We start from the raw sequence: 26,691 nt of genomic DNA on the forward strand, positions 1-26,691 counted from the left end.
ATGCAAGCTATTTCATACACAAATTCTACCACTCTGTTCCTCTGTTTTCAATCTTGCGTTGATTACAAAATTTATGACACTTGAAAATTTTTGAGTCATGACTTCTCCACAAGGACCTAAAAACCATGATTTCCTTGTTTTATAAAAATATGTAGCTCATCCATGGGGCAGGGGGAGGGGGAAGAAAAGTAAAAACAACAATAACATTTTCTCTTGGCCCATGGCCTCTTTATATTCTTTGCTCATGTTGACAGTCAAACTCCATCTCAGAATCTCCTCTGATTATTATGAAGCTACTCTAACCAGATTATTGCCTCACACTCTAAAATCATGAGCTTCATCAAAGTGCTCAGTTTTGTAAAACTAATGGTCATCTCAGTCCTTATTCTATTGTCTAACAATAATAATTGAAATGATTGGTAATTCACTGTTTATTCCCTCACCTTCCAGGAAAATACATCACCCTGGTTTTCCTTTGAACTGATACTGTGGACTGCCTCGTGCTCAGTGCTGGAAAGATCTCTACTTTCATCCATAATTCCATGATGAATAGATCTAATGACATGGTTTTGTTAACCAAAATCTATGTAGCAACAATACCTCCACATTCTTATATCTCTACTCTGAACTTTTACATGAAATCCAGACTCCCACTCATCTCAAACAGAGACTAACTGATTATTTCCTCAGAGGTTTTGTGGAGAGCTCGGATTTTAAATGCCCAAGCGAAGATCCTGACTTCCAGCCTCCTCATCAGTCTTTAACATCTCAGTGAGTGGCAATTGCATCCCTGCCTTTTTTTCCAGAGCAGAAACCTGAAAGCTATTTGTGATTCCTCTCTTTCCTCTGCAGTCCATGTTTGATACTCAATTTACAAAAGGATTCTGAATCCACACACTTGCTGCCATGTTCATTTCTGACTCCTGGGTGATTGCAATGGTCTTCCAAGTAGTGCCTGGGTTTTTGACCCTCGCAGAGCTGCAAACTATACTCCACTCAGCAGACAGGGAAACTATTGACCCACAAGCCAGAACTTGCTGCCTTTCCCTGACAATGAAACCCAAATCCTGGGCAATATGCCCCCATGTTCTATTCCCATTTATCACTCTGACCCGCACCCCCCCCCCCCACGTGACATCTCCTTCTCACTAGGCTGTAATCACACCAGCCTCAGTGCTGCTCCTCACACTGGAAGGACAGTCTCCTTGCACAGTCTGCTTTCTCTGGTCTCCTCTAAATCAGTTCTGGGTGGATCCTAGACTTCCTTTTACCTTGCCTTATTTTTCTTTGCAGCTATCACTTTCTAGCAGTGTCTTAATTATTGCATTTATTTACTTACTTCCTTACTTGCTTGTTTCTCTTTTGTCTAGCTCCTTCTGTAGTAACATGAGCCCTGGGAGGAAGGCCACTTGACTTCTTTTTTCATTGTTTGTTCTATTATAAGCACTTTCCACAGGGCTTCATGCATCATAGATGTTCAATAAATATTAAAGGTTATAAGGGGGAAAGGAAGGGAGAGGAAGTGAAGAAGGGAAAGTAACTCAAAAGAAAAGGAAAGAGAGAGAAAGAAAAGGAATAGGAGGGTGAGCAAAGGAGAAAAACAGAACGGGGGAGAGAAATAAATAATAAGGGAAGAAGGACAGAAGAAAGGAAAGTAGTTCATATTTCAATGAATGACCCTAAAGTGACATCTATATAAACAACCAGAGTGTTATACTTAAAAATACCTACTTCAAGGAATTGAGTCAAACACTTTAAACTTATAATAAAATTCTATTGAAATTATCTAATATTTATCTAATCACTAATAATTAAGAAATGTCCATATTCTACTATATTTGCCTCATATTTCTCCCTTTTAATTTTAGAAACATAAAACCTTACAGATAAAATCTCATGATACCTTTGCATTAGCTTCTCTCCATGCTTACAGATAACCCCATGCTATAATTTATATAGATAGATATGTATATAGTGATGAATACATTATATATATATATATATATATATATATATATATATATATATATATATATATGAATATTCTACTTGCACCAGAATTCATCTACAAATAATGCTGTGTGTGAATTCCATAGTATATATAACATTGTATAAGTGAATTGTTCTAGTGGCTGTCCCTATCTTACCACAGTTCTGCATGATTTTTTGATTTTACCATACTGCAAAGGTGATAGGCAATCAGGAGATACTGTACTTTGGATTTTGAATTCTAGTCTTTTCCTGGAATGGCAGTAAGTGGCATGATACTCTCTTGAGATCCTGGGCAGCAGCAGTTAGCTGCAGTTTCTACATAGCCCCATAATCAGGAGATAAACAATCCACATCCCACACTACACTCTGTGGTCAGTGTTTTTCAAATATTCAACGAACGAGATAAGATAGTCAATACTACATTATAAAATAGGCTTGTGTTCAGTGCTTTTTCTGTAGGCTAATTAAGTGTTCTGAGCATGTGAAAGGTAGGCTAGGGTAAGCTATGGGGTTCAGCAAGTTATGCATATGAAATGCATTTTTTTTTTTACTTATTCTCAACTTGCAATGGGTTTATGGGGACGTAAGCCCAATGGTTAAGTTGAAGAGCATCTGCATAAATATCTTTTTCTGATATCCTTTTATCTCTAAATATTATGTATGTGAACTTTAACTCTGTGTAGATAGATGGATAGATTGTTAGTTAACTCCAGTTTATAATGTTGGTATAGAAATATCACAATATATTTTATCCCTCTAATGACTAATATTCCATTCCCTTTTTTCCCACTGCTAACAAAAAAAATTACTATCTTTGCACAGTTCTATTATGCCTGTATAAAAACATTACCTAGAACCTACACAGCTTTCCAGGAACACAAAAGTGAATTTGCCACATCATTAAATTTTGGTGGTGCTGTGGAACTGCTGTCCAAGGTAGTTTTCCAAGATACATCAACACTAGCAACTTCTGAGTTCCTGTTCCACATACTTTTGTGCACTCACTCAATAGCACTGATTCCTTATTGTAAATCCAATTCATTAAAAGTGGAATTTCAGTGTTCTTAATTTGCATTTCTTTGATTGCCAGTGTGGTTTTTAACTCCAAGTGGTCGCCCCAGTTACAGGGCCAGTCATGCAATGGAGACTTGTTTAAGTTTCAGCTTTAATAACTTCACAAGTAAAGCAGCCTGTATTATCACAAAACTATATCAATTTTTTGCACTGTTGATATTCTTATGGTCATTGCTTTTAATATAAATTTTAATTCTGCTCTTGCACTTCTGACTTCCTTTAGTTTTTCCTCATAAACAGTTTGTGTTGATTCAACCTGATCCCCCTCATTATGTACCTGGTTCCTGGTGGATCTATCTCTCCTTTCATGTGCCAGAGGCTGGGTGATGGCCACAGCCACTTGTCAACTGTCTGGTATAACTCAAGGAGGATCAGAGGTGTAATGAGGTCTGTGCTTTCCTGTTGCCTGGTCACCTCTTTAAGAGGAAGATGAATAGCACCTCCCTGGTTTGAAGCCCTTGTTATGTCTTCCTTTGCTTCAAATATGGAACAATAGAATGTTCTCCTAACCCAAGGAATCCTGTTCTCACAGATATTCCTCCCAGGACGCTGCTATTATTGATTCTTTGGAGCATGCTTTTCACATTTGCTATTTTCTAACTTCATTCTTGGAATAATAACCCAAAGCGTAAACTCTTCTCAGCGCCGACAGATCGCCACCTGTACAACCTGGTATTGCCAAGTGGCATTAAAACTATGACAGGCTTCACGCATCAAAATGGGTCTTAACAATGTTGATTGCCAAAAGCAAGGGAGGCGCAGGCGGTGCCAGGGTTCAGGTCAGACAGTGAGGAGCCCGGGAGCACCTAGGCAGCTTTCTTCCTTTCTACTAGAAAATAACTAACAAAATAGTTTGGGGCTACAAGAGCTGCTGTCAAAGGCAGAAGAAATGTCAAAACAAAACTTTTATTTTTTACCTAGTTTTGTCCTGTTGAGTGAACTTGAACCATCCCACAATATGATTTTATGTGACTAGGGACAAAATAAAAATCATAGATTTGGCTCAAGTGACAGCATATGCTCGCTTAATTGCCACTTAAGGTTTCCACGCTGCTATTTTGCTCCTTCAGTGATTCTGATTGAAGTAGTTACTATTTTGAGTTCCGTTAATCCCTGGTATGTTAAGGAAACATCTACCCAAGAAACAAGGAATAGCAATTCTTGATGACAGTAATTTTACTTAACTCATAAATAAGAATATTAATATGCCATTCATAGTTTGTCAAACCCTATGCCATATATTTGAGATGTAAAGGAGTATTTGGGTCTCTTTAATTTAATTTATATTCTAGTTAGGAAAGTTCTTATGATACAAATAATAATGATATAATGCCAAAAAAATAAGATGAGAAAAAAAATCATGTAGTCAATGTGACTCTCCAAATGAACAGAAAATAAAATAATTCACAATTCCATGACTGGGTCCTCATCTTATACCACCTTAGGCTCAGTCAAAAGCGCCTTGAGCCCTGTTCAGAGCGGGATGCTGCAGTGCACAAATATACTGTCTCCCTGTCTCCTTAGAGGGGCTGGGGTCAACTTAGTCTCCTGTTCTGCTGGGACTGTTTCTTTTACTGATATCACATCAGATCTGCTAGAGAAGAAAAGGAAAAAATGGTTCCATTTTGTGTTTGTGTGGGCCAGCCAAGTCAGGCTTTGTCTGTGAGCAGCACAATTAGGCCGCAGTGCTTTCTGATATGTGTTAAATGAAGCCAGCAAATTGGTCAGTGCCTGTTTTGCAAGTGGTGTTGATGTGTCTGAGTCAGCAGTGGCCTGCACTCCATTAAGGAATCTCATTTGCACAGTTGTCAGGGCTGTAAATAAGTAATGAGCGCTTGCCTCCATGTAGAACTCTCTTCCTGGGAACCGGGGATCCTGCACACTGGAGGTGCCTGTCAAGAGACCTACTTCCACCCTGGTATTTACACCCCGTTACGCAGGAGACCAGCTTTTAGGCCCTGTGCACACAGTACTTGTGAGGCAGTGACTGGGCAGATGGCCACCTGACTCATTGCGTGGATTTAGCAAGGAAGTTGCTAGCCACACTCCTCAGTGCGGGTCAAATTCTTTTCTCCTTATGAGACTCTCTAATTCCCTGAGACACAATAGAAAAAACAAAAGTTTCTTTAAAAATGTAGCTTTGAAAGTGTTTCTCAGATAAAAAAAAATTATGAGATATTCAAATTAATAGCAGGGATTTCTACGATATTTTTCCCTCATATTAAGTATCTCAAGGAAGGCAGAAGCTACCACTTTCCTTTCCTTCTCTCTCTGTGGCTCCCACAGTCCTGCTATGTGCCCTGTATTCTTGCTACCTCCTGTTTCTCTGTAGCTCTGCTTTTCACCAGCTAGTAGCCTCTCTCCTTCGAAATACAGCAGACCTACCATTCTGGATTTTCAAGTTCTCTAGTTTATCTTTTATCAGGCCCAATAATAAAGGAGTTCAAGGGTGGAGGTTGCAAAAGTAGAGGAGGGTCAGAGGTTTTTGTTTTTCCAAATGTAATTATTATATTTATCATTCAGATCACACAATTGCTATGTATTAAATAAATGACAAATCAATTTGTGTAACTATTAGTATTTACAAATTACAGAAGAAGAAAATAAGATCTAAGTATTTTAAGACATCTATCCAAGAATAACTTCATTGTAAGTGGCAGTTGTAGAGAATAAATTTGTTGCTCTCGATTTCAAGGCTTTTCAGATTATGATATTCTGGCAACCAGAATACATTTCTGTGTAGATTGAGTTATTATATGTCACAGGTAGAATAAATGCCAAAATACATGCTAATCAGACAATTAAGAAGCCAGTTATTCAAAGAAGTGCTATATTTCCAAAGTTTGGGGCCATTATAGTGATTTAGATACAATAATATTTATTTTGCGTTCTTAAGTAAGCACTTCTGGATCATAGCAGATGGTATCAATTATGAGATAAAAAACATATTTTGAAATTGAATCCAAGCATGCCATATATATATATATATATATATATATATTTTTTTTTTTTTTTTTTGGATACACTAGGTTAGTAGGACAGAGAATTAGAGACTTTAATCTTTGTTTTGTTCCCTAGATTGTTTTAAATTACAAAATATTTTAAATAAGTAAAATTTGAATTTGCAGGATAAAAATGCAAAGATAATATGGCTCCCAAGCATTTTTTTTTTTTTGAACTATGAATTGAACCCTGGCATGCTTAATTGCTGAGCTACATCTCTGGTCACTTTTTCTTTTTTTATTTAGTTATGTATGTATTTATTTGTTTTTTAAATTTTGAGATGGGTTCTAAGCTGCTGAGGCTATCTTTGGAAACTTGAAATGCTCCTGCCTCAGGCTCCCAAGTTGTTGGGATTATAGGCGAGCACTAGAGCACCTGGCTAGCATCTTAAGTTAGCGTGGCACATTATTTACAATGAGTGACAGATGTTAATGTATTTTGATTAAGTACAGTTATCCTTTATTCTGATTCCTCCAGTTTGGGCCTAGCATCCCTTCCTGTTCCAGCATCCCACAGGGAAACTACTAGAGAACCAAAGATAGAATCCGACACCTACTTAGTTCTACAAGGCTATTGGGCTGTGAGCCGGAGGCGGTGAGGAGACATCTGCACCCTGAGTGCGCTTACTGGTAGGTAAACAGGCAGGAGCAGCACAGCACACCCAGTCTGAGAGTCTCTGTTACTAGGTCCTGTGATTTGAATGTCCGTGTCCCCTTAAGTTAATGTGTTGAAGCCTACGCCCCCAGGAGAGGGTATGAGGAGGTGGGCTTTGGGGGTGATTAGCTTGTGAGGAGGGAGCCCTCATGAATGGGATTCAGTGCAGCTGCAGGAGGCCAGGGAGCTTGTGTTGTCCTCCCACCAGGTGAGGACACAGCTGGGAACCAAGGAGCAGGCCCTCCACAGACACCTGGCTGCCTGGGCTTTGATCTTGGGTGGCCCAGCCTGAAAACAGGAGGAGATAAATCTCCAGTGTTCATAGACCACCTGCTCTGAGCAACCCAAGCCGACTTGGACTCTGTCTTCAATTCCTTCATCTTATTATCTTTAGCATGTTAGCATATCTAGCATACTATTGATTTCAGAAATGTTAGTTTTTTCCTTAAAGACAAAAAAAAAAAAATGACCCAATCAATAAATGGACAAAGGAAGTGAAAAGTCACTTCACAGAAGAAGAAATACGATCAGTCAACAAATATAGGAGAAAATATTCAATACCTCTAGCAATCAGAGAAATGCAAATTAAAACTACACCGAGATTTCATCTCACTCCAGTAAGAATGGCAATTATCAAGAATACAAGTAACAATAAATGTTGGCAAGGAGGTGGGGAAAAAAGTACACTCATACAATGCTGATGGGATGGCAAATTGGTGCAACCACTGTGGAAAGCAATCTGCAGATTCATCAGAAAACTTGGAACGAAACCACCATTTGACAAGCTATTCCACTCCTCAGTATATACACATAGGACTTAAAATTTGCATATTCTAGTGACACAGCTATATCAATGTTTATAGCAGCTCAATTCACAGTAGCCAACCTATGAAACCAACCTAGGTGCCTTTGAACAGATGAATGGATAAAGAAAATGTACTATGCATACACAATGGAATATTACTCAGCCATAAAGAAGAATGAAATCATGGCATTTGCCTATAAATGCATGGACCTGCGACTACTACTAAATGGTAATAAGCCAACCCTAAGAAACTGAAGGCCAAATATGAATGTTCTCTCTGATATGCAGATGCTTACTCATAATAGGTAGGATGGGGAGAGAAAAGTTCATTGCATTAACAAATGGGAATGAAGGAAATATAGGGGTGGTGGGAATAGGAAAAACAGTAAAATGAATCAGACATAACTTTCCTATGTTCCTATATGAATACACAACCAATGAAACTCCATATCATGTATAACCACAAGAATGGGAAGTTTTTTTTTTTTTTTTTATTTTTATTATTTTTTTTATTTATTTATTTTTTTTAAATTTTTTATTGTTGGCTGTTCAAAACATGGCTGTTCTTGATATATCATATTTCACAATTTGATTCAAGTGGGTTATGAGCTCCCATTTTTACCCCATATACAGATTGCAGAATCACATCAGTTACACATCCATTGATTTACATATTGCCATACTAGTGTGTGTTGTGTTCTACTGCCTTTCCTATCCTCTACCATCCCCCCTCCCCTCCCCTCCCCTCCCCTCCCCTCCTCTCTTCTCTCTCTGCCCCCTCTACTGACATTCGTTTGTCCCCCTTGTATTATTTTTCCCCTTCCCCTCACTTCCTCTTGTATGTACTTTTGTATAACTCTGAGGGTCTCCTTCCATTTCCATGCATTTTCCCTTCTCTCTCCCTTTCCCTCCCACCTCTCATCCCTGTTTAATGTTAATCTTCTTCTCATGCTCTTCGACCCTACTCTGTTCTTAGTTACTCTCCTTATATCAAAGAAGACATTTGGCATTTGTTTTTTAGGGATTGGCTAGCTTCACTTAAAAGAGGGAGAACTTCCAAATTCATTCTACGAGGCCAACATCACCCTGATACCTAAACCAGACAAAGACACTTCAAAGAAAGAAAACTACAGACCAATATCTCTAATGAACCTAGATGCAAAAATCCTCAATAAAATTCTGGCCACTCGGATACAAAAACATATCAAAAAAATTGTGCACCATGATCAAGTAGGATTCATCCCTGGGATGCAAGGCTGGTTCAATATACGGAAATCAATAAATGTTATTCACCACATCAATAGACTTAAAAATAAGAACCATATGATCATCTCGATAGATGCGGAAAAAGCATTCGACAAAGTACAGCATCCCTTTATGTTCAAAACTCTAGAAAAACTAGGGATAACAGGAACATACCTCAATATTGTAAAAGCAATCTATGCTAAGCCTCAGGCTAGCATCATTCTGAATGGAGAAAAATTGAAGGCATTCCCTCTAAAATCTGGAACAAGACAGGGATGCCCTCTCTCACCACTTCTGTTCAACATAGTTCTCGAAACACAGGCCAGAGCAATTAGACAGACGAAAGAAATTAAAGGCATCAAAATAGGAAAAGAAGAACTTAAATTATCACTATTTGCAGATGACATGATTCTATACCTAGCAGACCCAAAAGGGTCTACAAAGAAACTATTAGAGCTAATAAATGAATTCAGCAAAGTGGCAGGATATAAAATCAACACGCATAAATCAAAGGCATTCCTGTATATCAGCGACAAATCCTCTGAAATGGAAATGAGGACAACCACTCCATTCACAATATCTTCAAAAAAAATAAAATACTTGGGAATCAACCTAACAAAAGAGGTGAAAGACTTATACAATGAAAACTACAGAACCCTAAAGAGAGAAATAGAAGAAGATCTTAGAAGATGGAAAAATATACCCTGTTCATGGATAGGCAGAACTAACATCATCAAAATGGCGATATTACCAAAAGTTCTCTATAGGTTTAATGCAATGCCAATCAAAATCCCAACGGCATTTCTTGTAGAAATAGAGAAAGCAATCATGAAATTCATATGGAAAAATAAAAGACCCAGAATAGCAAAAACAATGCTAAGCAGGAAGTGTGAATCAGGCGGTATAGCGATACCAGACTTCAAACTATATTACAGAGCAATAGTAACAAAAACAGCATGGTACTGGTACCAAAACAGGCGGGTGGACCAATGGTACAGAATAGAGGACACAGAAACCAATCCACAAAACTACAACTATCTTATATTTGATAAAGGGTCTAAAAGCATGCAATGGAGGAAGGATAGCATCTTCAACAAATGGTGCTGGGAAAACTGGAAATCCATATGCAACAAAATGAAACTGAATCCCTTTCTCTCGCCATGCACAAAAGTTAATTCAAAATGGATCAAGGAGCTTGATATCAAATCAGAGACACTGCGTCTGATAGAAGAAAAAGTTGGCTACGATCTACATACTGTGGGGTCGGCCTCCAAATTCCTCAATAGGACACCCATAGCACAAAAGTTAATAACTAGAATCAACAAATGGGACTTACTCAAACTAAAAAGTTTTTTCTCAGCAAAAGATACAATAAGAAAGGTAAATAGAGAGCCTACATCCTGGGAACAAATCTTTACTCCTCACACTTCAGATAGAGCCCTAATATCCAGAGTATACAAAGAACTCAAAAAATTAGACAATAAGAGAACAAACAACCCAATCAACAAATGGGCCAAGGACCTGAACAGACACTTCTCAGAGGAGGACATACAATCAATCAACAAGTACATGAAAAAATGCTCACCATCTCTAGCAGTCAGAGAAATGCAAATCAAAACCACCCTAAGATACCATCTCACTCCAGTTAGATTGGCAGCCATTATGAAGTCAAACAACAACAAGTGCTGGCGAGGATGTGGGGAAAAGGGTACACTTGTACATTGCTGGTGGGACTGCAAATTGGTGCAGCCAATTTGGAAAGCAGTATGGAGATTTCTTGGAAAGCTGGGAATGGAGCCACCATTTGACCCAGCTATTCCCCTTCTCGGTCTATTCCCTAAAGACCTAAATAGAGCATGCTACAGGGACACTGCTACATCGATGTTCATAGCAGCACAATTCACAATAGCTAGACTGTGGAACCAACCTAGATGCCCTTCAATGGATGAATGGATAAAAAAAATGTGGCATTTATACACAATGGAGTATTACTCTGCATTAAAAAATGACAAAATCATAGAATTTACAGGGAAATGGATGGCATTAGAGCAGATTATGCTAAGAATGGGAAGTTATACTCCATGTACATACAATATGTCAAAATATGTTAAAAAGAACAAATTCAAATATTTTAAAAAATTAAAAGAATAAAAGAAATGTTAGTTTTTATTGCCCAAAGCTTGGTGTGAGTCCTTCTCTATCTTTTCCCAACTCTACATGCTTCCTTATTCCTCTGGGTTCTTAAACATGTTAGAGTTCTAAGAATCATCCTTCTCTACAGATAGTACATCAGTCTCATTTCTAGGCTGGTGTTCAGAGATTGGTTATTCTGTTCATTAATGGACATATTTCCCTCCCTTTTTTTATAAATCTTATAACAGATTCTGATTGCCAGACTCTGTGATCCTCATCTTCTCATTGTCAGATAGTTTTGCATTCTGGTGAATATTAGGGTTTTGTTCTGGGATGTGGTTAAATGGCTTAGAAAGGTTTTGCCCCTACCAAGCTTGCGGTAAGGCTTTGCTGTGTGGGATGAGAGCAATATTTAGCTGAGGGCTAATTTTCCTCTCTACTGAGGCAAAACCCTTCTGACTACTGTACTGAATACTCCTTGAAATATAAAGTTTTACAGTATTTCTGGTGGAAATAGGAACTATCCTCAGCCTGATGTTGTTCCCAGCTATTAGCTATTGTTCCTTCAAATCTTTTCTTTCTCCTGTCCAATTCCATCAACAGGAGTAGAACCGAAGGCAGACCCTGGGCATCAACAGTTCTCTCTCTGATCCTCTGCTTCCTGGTACCCTGCTCTGTGGATTCTCAGATAGGGTCTCTCTGGAGTCCCAGACTCCTCTCCTGCACTGACGCCTGGTCAACCCTCTCCACCCACAAGACTTAGGCAACCAGTATGCTCACCACACCTGTTTCCCATTTCTCAGAGACCATTGCCTGATGTCCAATGATTTATATTCTGTGGCTTCATACAGCTAGTTTTTAAGTTATTTCATGTGTGCACATGTGCGCACACACACACACACACACACACAAATGTTAAATCCCTTTTGCATCATCTTAGATGAATGAACCCCCATGTGTGCATTTTGAAGATATAACATTTGAAATTCTTCCCAGCCTTTAGAAATGGAAGAAATAAATTTCCACTGTTTACAGACGTAAGATGTATATAGCATTATTTCATTTAGAATAAGCATAAGAAGTTTGAGATTTTACTATGAGTTAAAGATTTGACAAGTTTCTTTGTGTGTGTATGTGTGTGGAGAGGGCTACTGGGGATTGAGCCCAGGAATGCTCTGACACTGAACCACATTCTCAGCCCTGTTTTTATATTTTATTTTGAGGCAGGGTCTCTCTAAGTTGCCCAGGCTGGCCTCTAACTTGTGATCCTCCTGCCTCAGCTTCCTGAGTAGCTGGGATTGCAGGTGTGCTAGTTATTTCTATCAAATACATGAGCAAAACTTCACATAATTACAATTATGTCAAAAAATTTTAAAAAATTGTCTTCTTGAGAATTGTGCCTTTATTGAATAAATCCTACATGTCCTACACAATGTTAGAGTTAATTTTATTTAAGTCTTATGCAAATGTTGTTATTCCAAAATAAAGGAGCAGGAAAGTATAATTTGGAGAAAGACAATGGATTGATAAATATGATTATTTAGTGAGTACATAACCCAAGGAATATATCTATCTGACTTAGAGAATTTATTTTTTAGTAGAACATTATGCTTTAAAGATACATATATTTGTATTTTACAAATTTGTTTTAAAATAAAAATTAGTTTGATAAAAACATATTACCTTTCCCATGGATGTTCTATATTAAACTTAAGGTGTGAAGCTTGAGTTATTTTACTTTATTGTATTTCTCAAATAAAGGCATTAACAACCTTATGATATAATTACAAATCACACCTATAAGTCTTCATTGAAGGAACCACAAAGGGAACATTTAAGTTAATAACCCATGGTTAGGATTTGAAAGAGAAACTATTAAGATTCAAGCTTGATGATAAAACAGACCCATTTCAGTAAAAGTTCTGAGAGAAAATTATGAGTCCAAACTCCTCAGGAGATTATACTGCTATAGATTGGAACATAAACGCACAGGAATATGGATGATGAATATGCTTTAAAGTTCGTGAATCTTTAAATGGAAGCTGGAAAAATCAGGCTGCACTGAATTTTTATGATATCCTGTGCTTACTGGATACAAGAAAGCACAAAATCAATATTTTTACATCATATCCAGTTATCATAGTAACTCCTAGTTAGAACTTGATACTTAATATAAGTGCTTTTTGTTCCCGAGCCATTTGGAAAAATTATTTTAAAAACCCTATGTAGATATTCATTTAGATGAATAGTAAGCATACACATAATCTTTTATAGTATGTCATTAGTTTTTCCATTTGCAAAATTAATAGAGACTAAGTTGAGTACTAATTTGAAGATACTTGGTGGAATAGTTCTTTCCTCCATTGAGATATGATTAATAATTATAATATGTAATGTCTAAACACTGTCTAATGAGCCTGAAAACACTAAGTTAAACAAACATATTAACCTTCTAGCATGAGTTGGAGTTAGTGTTCTACAGAAAACCAAACCTTTCTCCATGACATAGAAAATAGTAATGGAATCTCTTGCCTGTGTTAAGTCAAAAAGACTGTCTTTTATTTCTATGTCGTTCAACAGTGGCTATGAGACCAATGCACATTTAAAAAGTTTAGTTGAACAGTAACTTTTATTCTGGGGGAAAAAGAGAACATTTAATGGTTGGGGATTTCATTGATGAGGGCCATTTTGACTGATCATCTCTAAAAGCCAATTAGCAAGAAGAGAGGAAGGAAAGAGGAAGTCTTCAAAGTCCCTCTCAATGTTCTTCTATGTTTATTTTCAGGAAAGATTCATTCACAAGATTTTAAAGTATCATTCTTTTATTTGACTATTTTTTTATTCATCTCAAATTTGTAAATAATTCCATTTGGCACAGAGACACAGATCTAGTAGGATAATCACTTTTCATTTTCATATCTCTACATGTACAGGGGCAAACCATCTGGAGAAAGAGCTGGAAGAAAGCCAGGCAGGTCTGCTGTTACATTTAATTTAGCCAGTTTTTATATGATGTGAATTGCATCTGAATCCCTGATCACATTCAAATCAGTGACTTTCAGTCTTGCAGTGTTTCATAACTGATGAAAGTTATGCAGCTTTGTGTTTATGATCTAAATTGTTAAAATTATTCCATAGGAAATAATAATAAATTCAATCATAATATTTTCAATTAAACCCAAGCATATGTTATGTGATTAGGCTATTGCCATGTTAAAAAAAAAAAGAATATACAACTTACTACCTTGACCTCTTACAATCTAGTAAAGACCGCAGACATGTATAAGTCAACAATCACACAATGAAAAGACGATTACATGTATTTTTGAAATGCAGACTATACCCAATTTAAGAAGGCTCAGCTGAAGGCTTTTTGACTTACAAAGTCAAAAGCGGTATGCATTCAGTAGAAACCATACTTTGAATTTTTATCCTTTCCTGGGCTAGTGGATGTGCATTGTGATCCTATCTTGCAAGGCCGCAGCAGCAGTGAGCCGCAGCTTCCAGTCAGCCACAAAATCCCAAGGGCAATCACCCCGGACCACACAGAGCAGGGTTGCTCTGATGTTCAGTAGCTTGGGTGAATGAAGTGCTTTTCCCACCTAAGATACTTCAAATTTACAATGGATTTATCTGCACACAATTCCAACCCAAGGAACACCCGAATATCCTCCACCCTGATGCTACAATTATAGTCTATTCTTTCATCATTGTTCACTGAGAATATTGTAATAATTTTCAAATTAATGCCTCTGCCTGAGGACCTTTTCCTTTAAATTACCTGAAATCTTAAATGTGAACTCCAGTTTTCTTTTATCCTGATGCTAAAGCTCCATGGTCTTCCATTCCTTCTGAAGAGTGGAGAACACAAAACCAGCAGGTTATCACCTCTTTGTTAATAATACCTGCAGCAATCACATCCTGCCACCCCTGTGATCATCTCCAGTCACTCCACACTTCTCACCTTTCCCATGGTCAAAATTCACACACACACACTCACACACGCACACACACACACACACACTCACACACACAGATATCAACAAGCTCTCCTTTTTCTGGAACATCCACGATTTTCAAGAAATTGAGTCATTTAAAATTGTACACCTTTGTCAATTTTCCAATGTGTTCAATAGTTTTTCTATCAATGTTAATGTATATTTATATTAATAACTGTCCTAACAAAAATATAAACAATGCCAGGTGTGGTGGGGCATGGTTATACCAGCAGGTACCTATGAGGCTGAGACAGGAGGATTGCAAGTTCAAGGCCAGCCTGGGCAATTTAGTGAGACACTGTCTCAAAGAATAAAAAGAGTGGTAATGAAGCTCAGTGTCATAGTGACCCTGGCTTTAATCCTTAGTATTGCAAAATTAAGAAGAAGAAGAAGAAGGAGGAGGAGGAGGAGGAGGAGGAGGAGGAGGAATAAAGAAAAGTAAATATAAGCTATTATAAAAGTAAAAAAGGGAAGTTGTTTTTACAAATATGGGCTAAAGAAAATTATATTCAATAGCCTACTAACTTAACTTTGTCTTGTAAATACAGATAGTTTCTAAGATAAGAGAATGAACAAAACAGAGGATTACCAAAAAACAAAACAACAACAACAACAAAAACTCCAGAGATGGATATCTTCTTCTCTCCCTATTGTTCTTTTTTCAGGTTATGTGATATCCTTGGCATGCAAAAATAAAGTGGATGGTCTGTGTTGGAATTCTGCTGTGTCTTATGTGGGATTTTTGTCAGCTGCTTACAGAATACCTATCCACCACTTACCCCTCACGGACAGAATCTTAGCTTTTTCCATGGCAATAAGACAGGTAAAAAAAAAAAAAAATTCTTCTTCTTCGACTCTTTTGAAGTTATAATACATTTACACAGGTCCTAGTCAACCTTTTTTCTGCTGTGACTAATGAATCTGACCAGCACAACTTTAGGGGAAGAAAAGTTTGAGGACTCACAATTTCATAGGTTGTAGTCCAGAGAAGGCTGGCTCCCTTCCTCAGGGCTCCAGGTGAGGCTGAACATCATTACCCAGGAAAGGGGGGCAGAAGGAAATGGATCACATCATGGTGATCAAGAAACAGAGAGAGACTCCAACTCCAGATACAAAATATATACCCAACAGCCATGCCCCTAATTAACCACTTCCTCCAGCCACATCCCACCTGCCTCTAGGTCACACTCAGTTAAGCCACGCCCACCAGCCACATCCCACCAGTCTCTAGTCCCCACTCAGTTAATCCCATCAGGGATTAATTCACTGATTGGGTTAAGACTCTTACAAATCTAATCATTTCTTCTCTGAAACTCCCTGCATTGTCTCACACGTGAGCTTTTGGGAGACATCTCATATCCAAACCATAACAACATATAAGAACACAAGCAGAATTTACTAGAATTTCTGACAGAACATTTCTTTCTGTACACGTCTATTTCCTTGACCTCTCACTATGCCTTTTTCTCTTCTGTGACAAAGATTTGAAGACCCAAACTGAGTAGCTATTATACAAACACGGCAGATTATTCTGTGAATCAAAGTAGCCTCACCAGGCCTTAATAAAATGACATCAGCAATGACCTATCTGTGGTTTCTCGTTATAAAACAAACAGGCGGGCTGGGGATGTGGCTCAAGTGGTATCGTGCTCGCCTGGCATGTGTGCGGCCCGGTTCGATACTCAGCACCACATACAAACAAAGATGTTGTGTCCGCCAAATACTAAAAAATAAATATTAAAATTCTCTCTCTCTCTCTCTCTCACTCTCTCTCTCACTCTTAAAAAAAATAAATAAATAAAACAAACAGGCTTCAAGGTTTTGTTTTGTTAATTCATCCCAAAGCCAAATACAGTTTTTGACTACTCCAAGTCTATAATAATTATTGTCATAGACTAGGAGGAAAGAAACATAATACTCCAGGATATACTGATAAAATATTTAAATATATATCCAGCAACTTTTAATTCCACCAGCAGTTAGAGGCTACCTCATGGGTCTACCATTCAGCGATTAATATATGTTCAATATGAAGATGTATATTGATAAACATGCCAATGGTTGATTTTGATTCTGACATCAAACTAATAACATATTGTAAATGGAGTATCAACAGAATCATTTGTGAGTCTTTGTGACAAAATCAGCAAGATATTGTGTCAGTGTAAGCTTCTGTGAATAGATGGATCAATATATTGAATTACAATGAAATCTGAAATAACTGTAACATAATTAATCCAACCCCTCAGTTTTGCAGAATGGACTTTTACAGGAAAACCAAAATACAATAATACTGGCATATAGGACACTTTTTTGAACACAAAATAATGAAAATTATAAAAAGCCCAGAAGAGAATTTGAAATTGAAATATCCCTATTTTGATATTTTTTAATGGATCATTACAACTAACATTTAAATTTAGAATACAGATTCCCTAATAAAAATTCTAGGCCAGATAGACTGATGAATTTGAGTGAAATTTTTAAAAATTTAAGCCACCAATACTTTGTTTTGCTTTGCTTTAGCTTGAACTAAACAGAGAAGAAAAGCAAAGAAGTTCTAAGGTTGAGGCAGATAGACTTTGTCACATATAAAAGTGAGAGAGGAATATGGGTTGGTAGAGGCTTGATGTATACAGTGAAATCTGAAATTCACACCCAGTGCATGAAGCAAGGAGCCTAATCAATTTCATTCATAAATATAACCAGTAAAAACAAGACTAGTCTCTTTCATTTAAGTCCATTTTCTCTATTTCTGCTGTATTTCCTAGAATCGCTTGGGCTGCATCCTCTCTTAAAACTTCACCTACAGTGCTGTTGTTCACGATGAGGAATGCTCAGATCTCAGTCATCCTTATATTTTAGCTCATCCAATACAGGAAAGAGGCTTACTTCTCTCTTCTTTGCAGTGAATTTCTCTCTCTTCCTTTAACAATAGTTGTGTAGCACTTATACTGACATTCCAAACAACGTGGGGGTACAAATTGTTATTTAAATGAACCTCCTGGTTAGCTGGGCTTAGTCATATTAAAGTTTAGATGTGACTCATGCACAATTTAGAGGAGAACGTTTTAGTTCCATATAATTATTTCTTAAATGTCTGCCACATTTTAAGATGTCATACTTTTAAATGATAACGGTGCCTTTCTCTAAAGAGAGGTCTTCGATCATCCCTGGCTCCTAGGAGGTGTCCTCTGAACCTCTGGACTTGCCCAGGGGCTGGATTACCTTTGGTATTCAGGATGGACCCTTCAGATCACATCTGATAGTTTAAGACAAGCAATGACTCAGGGTGGGGACTGGTCATGGCCAAAAGACCAACTACATGATTGAAAGTGGGAATTTTGTGTTCTGTGTTATCAGTTGATTTAGCAACTGAGTTTATCCATTGGGGCAATCAATCAAAAAATAATGTCTAATAAGGAAGCCCTGGGAAACCACAAAAGCTTGGGTAAGCTTCCTGGGTGTCAACACTGTGCTTACTGTCACACTTGCAAACACCACTGATGCTCGGGGGAGTGTCCAGAGGACAATGGATGCTTCCTAATTGGAACTCTTCTAACTTTGCCCCTTGTGAGCCTTCCTTTGGCTGGTTCTAATTTGTACTATTTATTTCCTTATAATGAATGAGCATCATGATAATGGTTTTCAATGAATGCTGAGAGTTTCTCTAACAAATTATGAAAATTGGAGGTAGTTTTGGGAAACTTTGGAACCATAATCCAGCTCAGAAATCTAGGGCAGATTGAGGAATGTGGAGAAATGTGCCCTTATCCTCACAGTGTGGCCAATTCTGGGTAGAGCATTGATTAAATCTCTTTAACACTTGATCTCCAGATGTATCTGCTAAAGACTAAAAGAGTAAATATATTTTTACTTGATAAGATGAATATATTCAATTTGTCATATCTTCCAAAAAATTCATAGAGTTTGGACTCTTAATCTCAGCCTGCATTTGTCCTGTGGGAATCTTTATTTATATGAATTCTATTTGGGGAGAATTTAATTCAGCAATGATCATGCATAAAATGCTATCTCATTTGAAACTGAAACCTTTATACCATGGACCAAATCAAAATTATGATAATGAAACACCTTGATTTTCATGAAGGTCTTTTTTTTAAATGCTGCACGTGCTGTGTCTCTATCTATTACAAGGCCTTCCTGATTTTCACCACTCTTAAAAAATCCAGATATAAGTTGTTTTTCCCAGAAATGTCTGTGCTGTCATGATATCAGCACGTTTAAAAATTATCAGAATGCAGTAAGTGTTGTGAAATTTCAGGGTTACCAGGAGGGATGCAAGGTCTAAAATGGCACACTGGGCATTCATGCTCCATGCTGGGCCAGATGGAGCAGCACAGAGCTTACAAATGACAGCAGATACTTAAAGTATGACATACTTTTTCAGTAGTCAAGTCAACAAGCTAGACAAAAATACAGCACAAACCTGGTCAGAGCATAATGACAGTTGAAACTGTCCTCACAACATATGTGTAGCTAAGGCTTTCATATACCCTCCTTCATTCACTCTTGGTGTGGAGATGGTCTATGGGATCAGTACATGATCTACATGATAACATTTTATATTTAAAGAGTCTAATTTACTCACTCAGTGTCAAAACGTTTTTCACTACATCATTTTATCATTTTGCCACAAAATAATTTGTTTTGTAAACTTTTTTTTTTTGGTGCTAAGTGTTGAACCCAGGGCTCTCACATGCTTAGCACATGCTTTACCATTGAGCTACATCCCAACACCTAATTTGTCACCTTTTAAAGATCCTGTCCCCCTTTAAGAGCACCTTATTCCCATCTCAGTTATCATGATATGTCTTATCATTTTTTTCTTCTTTTTTTAATTCATGTTGCTGATTTGGGATTCTCTTGCTATTAGAAAAAATTATGTTTTGTATGACAAAGACCATATTGCTACTACCTGTGAGCTTTAGACTAACATTAAATAATACATCCCTAAGTTTCAACTACTTTGCAACTATTATAGACATATTCTCAGACCTTCTTCCTAATGGTCCTAAACTGATACCCATGTGACAAGGCATCTTCGGCCTCTCTAGTAAGTGCCTGGTTAGCAGTCTCAGGGCATTCAGTGTGTAAAACCTTGTCTTCAGAGTAACATATAGTTTAACCATCTGAACTAAAAGAAAATTAAATCAATAAGCATTTTATAAGGGAAACAGGCAGCTCAGTGCTTAATTTGAATCTGTGAAGCTCTCTACGGCTTTGGGAAAATGTTAAGTACATTTTTAAGAAGACATTCCAGTTCCATCAACAGAAAACGCAATCCCCTGCTACTAAATGCAATCAAATCAAAACTCAAGAACACAGAATAATACAATCCTAAACTCTAGAAACAGTCCACCAGACCCTATAGACACATCTCTTCTAAAAGTGTACGTGCTGGTGCCCATTACATATTGCTGGAACTTTATTTCTAAGGATTAAAATACATTTTTCTTGATTTCCAGAGGGTCAGTCTCTACCTGTGAACCAGGCTTTCCCTCTGTTAGATAAGTGAGAATTACTTTCTCCAAACCACTTGTCAGTTGAGTTTATGGTTATATCCCAACCTTGAGCTTTGCATGAGATTTCAAAGATAGAAGAGAATCAGAAGCCTATTCTTCCTCCTGCAAAAGCATGCAAGTAATGGATGAGATTCAGTAGTTATAAGACTGTGGAGCAAGCTGCAGTTTGCCCTGGAGAGTTAAGAGTCTCTCTTCTGCAATTCTGTGGTTTTTGACATTTGCTGGTTCTGCAAGTGATTAGCCTAAGATGTACCTTCCTTCCCTTCTGATTTCCATCTCTTTCATTGGTTTTGTAGGTACCACTGTCCCTGTATTAGAGGACCTACTATTCAAGATACTTGCAGTATTTTTCCCCCTAAGTGACAGAGTCATTGCTCTTGAATTCTTCAAATACCATCAAGGTGACCAATCATTGATTATTGCACTTGCTTAGTGAAATGCATGCAACCTTACTGTTGCTTAGTGAAGTTCTTATTACTGGATAATGGCCATTGAGTCTGGAGTGTAAATGTTGATTAAAATTAATTTTAATATAACTTACTATTGTAGTAAAGGCAAATAAAAATGCATAAGGTTTGCATAGATCCATGGAGAGCCATCATTTTACCTATGGCCAATGAGTAGTCACTGGTGATCTTTTTCTATTCGTTATGCTGTATTTAGCTTTCCTTAGATCATTGATAAAATGTGAGAATCTAGAAATTATAAAATCCAATGAGAATGTTATTAATCCATTTAAAATACAGTGTAATAATTTACTTTAGTAAAAACCCTTTAATTTTAAGGCTCTTTCTCTGCACTTGAGTTTCTTTTCTTTCTTTCTTTTTTTTTTTTTTTTTTTTTTGCTCCATAAAACTCAATTAAGGATAGATTTCTGAGAAGCAGAACTTCAGATGGAGATTCTTGTGTCCGTGATGTATTAATGAAGTGCTCTCAAGATCAATTTAAAAGGAATTGGGGAAGCAGAATAGAGAAAGGGGAGACAGTGATTACCCCTTGATTTAGACTGCAATCTATTCCCTCAGCCATGTTGTATAGGAAGCCCAGAGGTATCCCACTTTGAGTCAAAGAATACTTGAACTTGATACCTTCATATCAGTTAAGTTGTGGGATCTTACTAACTGAAAGTCATATGTAACCTCTCAGGTATTTCCAGGGTGACAGTACAAGCTGGGGTGACAGCAATTTTCTGTAAAAAGTACAGTTGTGAGAGATTAATATCTAATACCCATCAGCAGTGGGGGTAGAGCTGTGGTCCTTTGAAGGTGATTAGGGAAGATCACCAATAGCATCCCTATATAGGATTCACATCTTTATATGTTTGAAACTCCAAAATTATAAAGAGATAAGTCATAAGTCTTTCTTATTCCTGTCTCTTCAGTCACTGTATTTTTAAATCCCTTTAGTGTATCAAGTTTCATAGACATTTTTCTCCTTTCACATTTTTTTGTATAAGCAAAAGAAAAAATAAATACAAATTCTTTTGTATCATGCCCTTTCCATACATGTGAAATCTACAAAAGTCTGATGTAAGAATTCAGTGTCTGTGGTTCTGTCTGCTTTTCTAACTCAAACTATGGGGAGCAGTGTCTCCCATTAGTATATCAAGATCATACTCATTATTTCAATCATCTAGTAGCCCAGTGCTTATAATTCACCCACTGAGTCTTTTCTTACTAGACTGGAGTGTGCACTAGTAATCTGTGTTACAGAACCACATCCATTAGCACATGCTGGGGTAGAGTTAGTGCTACTTTATTTGAGATGTGGTTCCAGGGACACAGCCAGCTCAGCAAAGAGGTTTAGACACCGAGGCCATCCAAGATCTGTACTGTGAGGCTAGAAGGCTCAGTTGTACCTTCCTTCCCTTCTGATTTTCATCTCTTTCATTGGTTTTGTAGGTACCACTGTCCCTGTATTAGAGGACCTACTATTCAAAAATAAATACTGTGAAAATTCACAGTTCAGAGTTATTTATTAATGGATCTAATAATGGCAAAGCCTGTATGCAATCCAAAATAATCCAAAGGATAAACTATTCAACAAAGGAATACAAATGACTGAAAAATCATCAAATATCTCATTATTCATCTCTACTCTGAAGAAAAACAAGAATTTTGAAACACTGAACCTTGCTCATTTCATAAAATAGTAGTAATAATAGTCAGATTGGCTTGTATCACACTGTACTTGTCATAATTTATATCCATCAAACCTTCTGATAAATCCCCTCTTGGCAAAGCCTAAGGATTAAGGAACATTTTATGATATACCATAATAGAACTTCTGATCCCATTGGTTTACTATGATGCAAACATAAACCAAAATCCTATTGAAGATTGGTATAAGTGAAATTTACCGAATTACTTTCAACCTTGTATTGCATGATAAATAAAACATTTTGACCCCTAAAAGAGAAAAATATCCTTATTTTGCATTTTATGTCAGAATCTAGCATGTAGAACTAGAAACAACAATAATGTTAAGTAACAAAGTACATGTTCAAGTTAGTGCAAAATATTTCTGACTGAAAATTGTTTGAATTTTAAAAGCAAACCAAAAGGACTACTTACTCTCTGGGGTATTGCAGTGTCAAAAGTACTTGTGATTGTGGAACTTGATACTATCCATCCTCCTTTTTGACCTCAACCAAGAAAATCCTCTTACATGCTTGTCTCTTGCCCAAGTAGATTAATGAATTCAGGATATAATAGGTCCCTGAAGTGATTTGCATGTATTGATTAAATGTCATGAATGAAACGCTGCAGGTTAAATTACCAGAGACACACAAATGGAGGAAGCACAATTGTAAGCATTGTTTAAATAAATTACTTGGTGATTCTTCTTGACACATGATTATATTCTTTATATTGACCCCGGTGTCTGTCTAAGTAGGGAGACCATGACATACAACTGTAAGTAGGAAGAGGAACTGTTGACGGTGGAGTCTAACACTCTGGGAGCCTTCATCTCCAGGAAACGCTTCATTATTTCCTTATAAGTATAAATTGAAAGGTCTCGGTTATATGATTAAAGGACATTTCATAAAACGTAGACATTTAAAAAATGTGCACTGGCACTGATGTTTATAAGCAAAACTAGATTATACTCAGAAGATTTTGACATAGACTACAACAATAATGTTGGCTAAACTGAGAGAAGGATGAGCAAAATAAATAAGGATCCCAGCCTGAGAGTCCCTACACTAAGTAAGTTAAGGAAAAGAACAGCTCATATTAAAGTTCACAAAGGTCCCAGTGCTTGCATTCCTTATCCCTCTCTCCAGAGCTCCTTGGAATGATTCTTATGTGACCCTATGTGGTCAGCCTCATGCCAGGTCAGAAGAGCTCTTGGCTCTTCTGTTCATGTGGGATCCCAAACAGCAACGGAAGCCACATCACTTATTTCCTAACAACAATATATGTCTCATTCTTCAGCTGCCCCACCCTGTGACTGTTACCACATGCAGCCTTAGTTTTTAGTTTCTTGTAGGTAAATAATTTCCAGTAACCTAAGATTTCTTCCTGCAAGGATGTTCTATGTGTAAGAATGGCCTTTAGCCACACTCTTCTATGTGTAAGAAAGGCCTTAGCCAAGGCCTTTCCAAGGGTCAGAACTGACCAAGGCATAACACACCAATTTAAAATGAATGAGACCATGTATAAAACAGGAGAGCAGAGAAACAAACGGGAGGACACTAATAAAACTAGCAGCAAACGAGTGAAAAGGACGTGGGGAAAAGAACAAGAGGGGTTGGTTCATGTCCACCTCAACAATCCTAGTACCAGAGGAGAATTCAAAATGTGTGAGCAGCCCCAGGGCTGTTGAGGCCCCTCATGCTCTTCACTGATCCCAGGGAAAGAACTTGGACAACACTATGGAGAGGGTTTGGCCATTTTATTACTCATGCACTCTTCCCCGCAGCAGTACAATGGAGGGCTGTCCCATGCCTGCAAGCAGGGAGAATACATGGGACAGTTTGTATGCCTACTTCAAAGGTGGATTTCTTCAGATGCCCCATGAGCACCTTCCTTTGCAAACAAGACCACCCTGCTTTGATTCTCACCTAAAGGCTGAAGGAACAACTGTCCTGATGGGAATATGCAGCAAAAGGCTTCTAGAAGACAGTCTGAAATAAGAGAGTCCTTGAAAAAATTGTAGAATAGTTGAATGCTTGAAAGCAAAAGTGAAGATATAGTCATACACAGACTGCAGCTTGTAAAGTTAAAGTAAAAAATAAAACATTTACTTAATTATTCTGCTACTATGACTATTTTCGATCTTAAGCTAAAATCCATTTGCTTCCTCCTTTATTTTGGATTGGATATGTCATATTTGGTTTGACTTTAATCTCTAATAATGCATGATTTCTTTTAACTTTATACTCATTGATTAAAAACAGGTTCACATGAAGAAAGTATATATATATAGTATATTATTATTCACACAGTATTATTCTTAGTGATATGTTGACTAAATGCAAAGCAAACTAAAATGTTACATGGATTTTAACCCTATGAAAGTGTATATGTGTGTGTGTGTGTGTGTGTGCCGCGTTGGTTACAGATATTTAAAAACCAGAAAAAAGAAAAGACTGACAAATAAAAGTTGATAAAAGTTGATACTATTCTCATCTCACCAAGTTAGGAGTCTGGAGATGTTTTGTAATGTTATAAAAATAGCATATTGGGGCTCAAGGGTATATTACAAATTGTGAACAAATTAGAAATGGATAATAGGGACAAACTAAAAGTAAGTCTACAATTATATCATGAACAATGGAAAACACAGAGGAACAGGAAGAGAGACATATAGATAAATTATAGTTTTACCAGATTAAAAAAATCTGTAGATAAAGCTGATAAATTATAAAGTAACTACAAATTTATTGTATGACATCCCCACTATGAACTACAAAGTTGAATGGCTTGATGTTGTCTCTGAACAGCTAGATCAGTGCAAAGGTAGGTAATGAGGCAAGTGTGGGTTTTAGCAAATATCCTCTGTATTATTTGAAATTCTAATAAAAAAATAGCAGAACTGGAAAATGAGATGCTTCTGAATATCATTTAGCTAATTATTGATTCAATGAGAAAAGGGCTTGGAACTTGTAGAGGGTTTCAAATTCCTTCACCATAACTGTTCATACAACTTGTTAAAGAAGTTTTCTGGTCCTATCACAATTCCTCTCTGGTAGGTCTGTAATGCTCTCTGGGAAGGTGTTTTGTTAACGCATTGTGATTTTATTCTACTACACAGCTCATTCTGATAACATGCCACAATTCTCTACCCAAAATTAGAACTTGCTAGGACTTCTTAATTTAAGAGTCTGTAGAAAAGGAACCAGCAACTTAAAATTCACTGAATAATGTTTTTACTTACATGCTTAAAAATAATTACCTTTAATTCAATCACTTCTATTTTCTGAAACTAAGATTTGTTCTTAGGAGAAAGAGAAGTACTTGGAATTCTTTCTTTCACCCAGTTATTTCTTTTACTCCAATGTTGATTTTCAGTTCATGCTATTAATTATACATTAAATTTGTTATAGAATGCATACAAGTGAGAGTAATCCACACTAACACACACCAGAGGGATAAACTTTGTGTATTCACTATAGATGACAAGACCATTCACAAGAGGACTTGATAGTCAGAATTACCTGCTGCAAAAAAGAACAAATAGATGAACATTCCCTAAAAGGCACTGACTGTGTTATTAACTTTCCAAGTGTTTGTCTCCTCTGTTTGTATGTGTCTGTTGAAGGAGCCAGGAGGGAAGTTCTTCTCCTCTGCTGTCATTTAGTCTTTCTTTGCAGCTCTGCTTTGTCCTTCCCAGGATGACCTTCCAGGTCAAGGTGGAAGGGACTCTTCCAGCAGCATTCTGTTCCTACTATTTTTTTTAAGTGACAAGTATTGAATCCTTTATTATGTTGAGCTTTCTGAATAATTTCCAATTTATAACATGATAAATGATTAGTCCTTTTAAATTTCATATTTGAAATCAATAAATGACATTTTCATTGCTGAAAGGAAAAGGGAAATAAGAAAAAAATGCAAAGAAAGGGTTAATATTGGCCTATTTGAGAAAGAAAATGAAAAGGAGTCCCCCTAAGGGCTTGTGCTTCATCTTACTGTGTATTGAAATGTGAGCTGCAACCACCCGTCTGGTTAATAACAATTCATGCAGCTGTCAATCTTTTTGACCAATGTCATCAATATTTTACACTGCAAAATAACAA

This window comes from Marmota flaviventris, chromosome 12, assembly GCF_047511675.1.
Source record: "Marmota flaviventris isolate mMarFla1 chromosome 12, mMarFla1.hap1, whole genome shotgun sequence".
NCBI classification, from domain to species: Eukaryota; Metazoa; Chordata; class Mammalia; order Rodentia; family Sciuridae; genus Marmota; species Marmota flaviventris.